Source organism: Lathyrus oleraceus, chromosome 6 (genome assembly GCF_024323335.1).
Source record: "Lathyrus oleraceus cultivar Zhongwan6 chromosome 6, CAAS_Psat_ZW6_1.0, whole genome shotgun sequence".
In the NCBI taxonomy this organism is placed as follows: Eukaryota; Viridiplantae; Streptophyta; class Magnoliopsida; order Fabales; family Fabaceae; genus Lathyrus; species Lathyrus oleraceus.
Genome location: NC_066584.1, coordinates 334294813 through 334299520, shown reverse-complemented (window position 1 = coordinate 334299520; position 4708 = coordinate 334294813). Strand labels below are relative to the sequence as shown.

Genomic DNA, 4708 nt, shown 5'->3' with positions numbered 1-4708 from the left:
TTTACTTCCCGCACTCGCTTTACTTTTATTTACTTCCCGCACTCGCTTTACTTTTATTTATTTCTCGTACTCGCTTTACTTTATTTACTTTTCGCACTCGCACTACTTTTATTTACTTTCCACACTCACACTACTTTTATTTAAATTAATGCACTTTTACTTTACCATGTCTAACTAAATCTATAAGGTTAGAATGTAAGGATCGTAATTGAACCGATAATCCGTACAATTGTTCGTAGAAACACTTAAGGGCTATTTTAACTTTCAACTTAAGTTTTCCGGCACTTAATTTCCGTTGGGTAAGATCGAAAGCCGTCCAACGTCTATCTAAACTTAATTGTTTTTAACTATTTCAAAAACAGCGAAAGCGCTTTGTTTAGTTCATTAGGAGTTTTTAACTTAAGAAGAAAAGAGATTTTAAAACTATTTTCGGACGCGTTTATAAGTTTAGAGTCTGGTTCGTGAGAACCTCTTTTGGTTAAGAAATCCAGGTTAAAATAATTTTCAACTTAGTCAAGATACTATATTTCTTAAAAATAGGTTTACTACTCTAACGCAATGCGCGCCTTTTTATAAGTGATAATAAGAGGGTTTGATTAGGTAGTACAACTCGGTTCTGAATACGCGAAAGCGACAGTTCCTGTTAAATTAGTTCTTTTCAAAGTAGGAAACACTGCCCATAAGTAGTTCTATTAGCAAGTACTTGGATTATTAATTGATTATGTGAATTACATTCGACTCTGTCTTTATTAATTGAACTTTATTTAACACTTTACTTTTCATTGCACACTCTAAAAACACCTATTTTGATTGCCTTTGATAAACACCATAACAATAGATAACGATAGATTGACACTTGGTCTCTGTGGATTCGACAATCTTTTATATTACTCTGACGCGTTCGTATACTTGCGAAAACCACACATCAAGTTTTTGGCACCGTTGCCGGGGACCAATTTCGTCAAATTTCATTTCCCTGTTGTTGTATCGTTTAGACTTAGGCTGTTTCCTGCCGGTCAATGTGAAGAACTCGTAGCACCGGAAGTTTAAGCTTAATATACCCTCTGGCGGAACCTGAACGTTACGCTCACGCACGTTTATTCTTTCATAGAATTAAGAGAGCTATGGCCGAAGATCAAAACCAAAGACCTCTTAAGGATTTCGCTCAACCATCCAACGAAGAACCTAGTTCTAGTATAGTAAACCCGACCATCCCAGCTAATAATTTTGATATTAAACCATCCCTGTTGCAACTAGTGCAACAGAGACAATTCGCAGGTCTCGCTACAGAGAACCCAAACCAACATTTAAAAATATTTCTTCAATTAGCAGACACGTTTAAAATCAATGGAGCTTCTCCTGAGGCAATACATTTAAGATTATTCCCTTTTCCCCTCAGAGATAAAGCCCTATCATGGTTAGATTCCCTTCCACCCAATTCCATTACGACTTGGGATAACCTTAGAAGAGTATTCCTTGCTAGATACTTTCCCCCAAGTAAGACCGCTGTTCTTCGAAACCATATAACTAGATTTACTCAGAACCATGGAGAACCACTGTTCGAAGCTTGGGAGAGATATAAAGAGTTGTTACGAGCATGCCCACATCATGGTTTAGAAAATTGGTTAATCATTCAAACCTTCTATAACGGACTTCACTATAACACTAAGATGACCATCGACGCTGCCGCAGGCGGTGCTCTGATGAACAAACCTTACCCTAAAGCTAGTGCCCTCATCGAAGATATGGCTCAAAACCATCAATCATGGGGAGTCGAACGAGCGGCAGTGGAGAAGAAGGAAGCCCAAGGAGGAGTGCATGAACTAAGCTCTATAGACATGATGCAAGCTAAAATGGATGCATTAGCCCTTAAGGTCGAGCATATGTGCATAAACCCGAACACTGTAGCCGCAGTTTCGTCGGATTGTGAGATATGTGGAACCAAAGGACACCAATCTGCAGAATGCAGTCTATTAAACGAAACCCACTATGAGCAAGTGAACTACACCCAAGGGAACCCATACTCGAATACCTATAAACCTGGATGGAGGAATCACCCGAACTTCTCCTGTAAAAACAATAACCCAATCCAAAATAATGCACCTCCAAGACCTAGTTATCAAGCCCCAAGATCAAATCAACCTATGCAACCTGTGCCACCAAAGTCGAGCCTTGAGAAAATTATGGAAAATTTTATCACTGCTCAAACCCAACAAAACAAGGAGTTCATGAACCAAAACATTCATGTTAACGAATTGATTACTCAGTTAGGAACCAAGGTTGACCAAATAGTTACTCATACCAAGATGCTTGAAACCCAGATCTCTCAGGTAGCTTTAAACCAAGCCCCTCAGACTACACCTGGAGGACAATTCCCTGGACAACCTCAACAGAATCCGAGAGGACAAGCCAATGCCATTACCCTACGAAGTGGGAACGCTTATGATGAGCCACCAAACCCAAGATTGAGTGAACTCGAAACTTCTAAGGAATATACCAAACCCACAAACGAAGTAAAGGAATCAGAGGAATCTGAAAACAGGAAGGTCAAGAAAAAGGTGAAAAACCTAAAGATAAAACTTATGTACCACCCCCTCCATATAAACCACCTATACCATATCCGCAAAGACTCAAACAAACCCAGATCAATAACCAATATCAAAAATTTATTAAAGTTATAGAAAAACTTCATGTAGAAATCCCTTTCACAGAAGCCATCACCCAAATACCTTCTTATGCAAAGTTTCTCAAAGACATCCTTACCAACAAACATAGACTTGACGATCCGAAGCCTTTGGAATGCAATGCTATTTCCGAGAACAAATTAGCCAAAAAAGATAAAGATCCTGGAAATTTCTCCATTCCTTGTCTTTTGGGAAGTCATGTCATCGAAAAAGCTTTTCTAGACTTAGGAGCTAGTGTGAGCTTAATGCCTTTAGCGGTTTGTGAGAGGTTAAACTTAGGAGAATTACAACCCACTAAGATGTCACTTCAGTTAGACGATAGATCTGTTAAGTATCCAATAGGCATCTTAGAAGATGTCCCTGTTAGGATAGGTCAACTATTTATCCCTACTGATTTTGTTGTCATGGACATCAAAGAGGACAATGATATACCAATCCTTCTAGGTAGACCATTCTTATCAACTGCAAGAGCCATAATAGATGTCAAGAGAGGAAAGTTGACCTTTGAGGTAGGTGACGAGAAAATAGAATTTATACTTTCGAAATTTCTTATGGCACCTATGATGGGAGACGCATGTTATGCCTTAGATATCATTGATGAATGTGTTAGAGAATTAGAACAAGAAGAAACTATAAAAACAATTAAGTTACCATCAACTCTCATAATGGAAGATGATGACTTTAAGAAACCCTACATCGATGATAACCTTTACGAATGTTTATCCCTTACCCCAGATCCTATGCCATGCCCTAAGAAACCAACCTTAGAACTTAAGGAACTGCCTAAGAATCTGAGATATGAGTTCCTCGATGAAGAGATGAACCGTCCAGTTATAGTCAGTGCTACCTTGAGCCAAGAGGAAACGAACCAACTTTTAGACGTTTTACGAAGATATCCCCCAGCCTTAGGATATAATATCTCTGACCTGAAAGGTATAAGCCCATCCGTATGCATGCATTGGATTTCGCTCGAAGAAGATTCAAAACTCTCCAGAGAACATCAGAGAAGAATAAACCCTATAATGAGTGATGTTGTTAAAAAGGAAGTTCTTAAGTTACTTAAGGCAGGTATAATCTACCAGATCTAGGATAGTAAGTGGGTGAGCCCTGTGCATGTACTACCTAAAAAGGGAGGCATCACAGTCGTGCAAAACGATAAAGGCGAACATGTAGCAAAACGGTTAGAAGGAGGATGGCGGATGTGTATAGATTATAGAAAATTAAATAAAGCAACCAGGAAGGATCATTTCTCTTTACCATTTATAGACCAGATGTTGGAGCGTCTAGCTAGACACTCTTACTTCAGCTATCTAGATGGATACTCAGGATTCTTCCAAATACCTATCCATCCCGAAGATCAAGAAAAAACTACCTTTACATGCCCTTATGGAACTTTTGCCTACAGACGAATGCCATTCGGCCTCTGTAATACCCCAGCTACTTTCCAACGCTGCATGATGTCCATCTTTGCAGACTACCTAGATGGTATTATGGAAGTGTTTATGGAAGATTTCTCGGTTTGCGGATTTGATTTCCACAATTGTCTTGCTAACCTTGAGAAAATCCTGGAGAGATGCGTGGAGGTAAACCTCGTGCTAAACTGGGAAAAGTGTCATTTCATGGTAACCGAAGGAATTGTTTTAGGACATATAGTTTCCGAAAAAGGTATAGAGGTAGATAGAGCTAAAATAGAAGTTATAGAAAACCTAAAACCACCAAAAACCATCAGAGAAGTCCGAAGCTTTCTTGGACACGCTGGATTCTACCGGCGTTTTATTAAGGACTTCTCCAAAATAACTAAACCTTTAACTGGACTTTTAATGAAAGATGCTGAATTCATTTTCGATGAAAAATGTAATGACGCATTTAATCTTTTAAAGCAAGCATTAGTATCTGCACCAATTATGAAACCACCTGATTGGTCAGAACCTTTTGAGATAATATGCGATGCTAATGATTATGCGGTTAGATCCGTTCTAGGACAAAGGAAAGATAAAAAATTACATGTAATTTATTATGCCAGT

At 38.7% G+C, this 4708-nt stretch overlaps 1 non-coding gene across 1 annotated transcript; it reads right to left on the bottom strand.

Moving 5' to 3' along the window:
• Nucleotides 1–1508: 1508 nt before the first annotated feature.
• Nucleotides 1509–1615, bottom strand: LOC127099789 (small nucleolar RNA R71). The gene has a single exon (XR_007794259.1). It is a non-coding gene; the product is annotated as a small nucleolar RNA R71 (small nucleolar RNA).
• Nucleotides 1616–4708: the final 3093 nt, after the last annotated feature.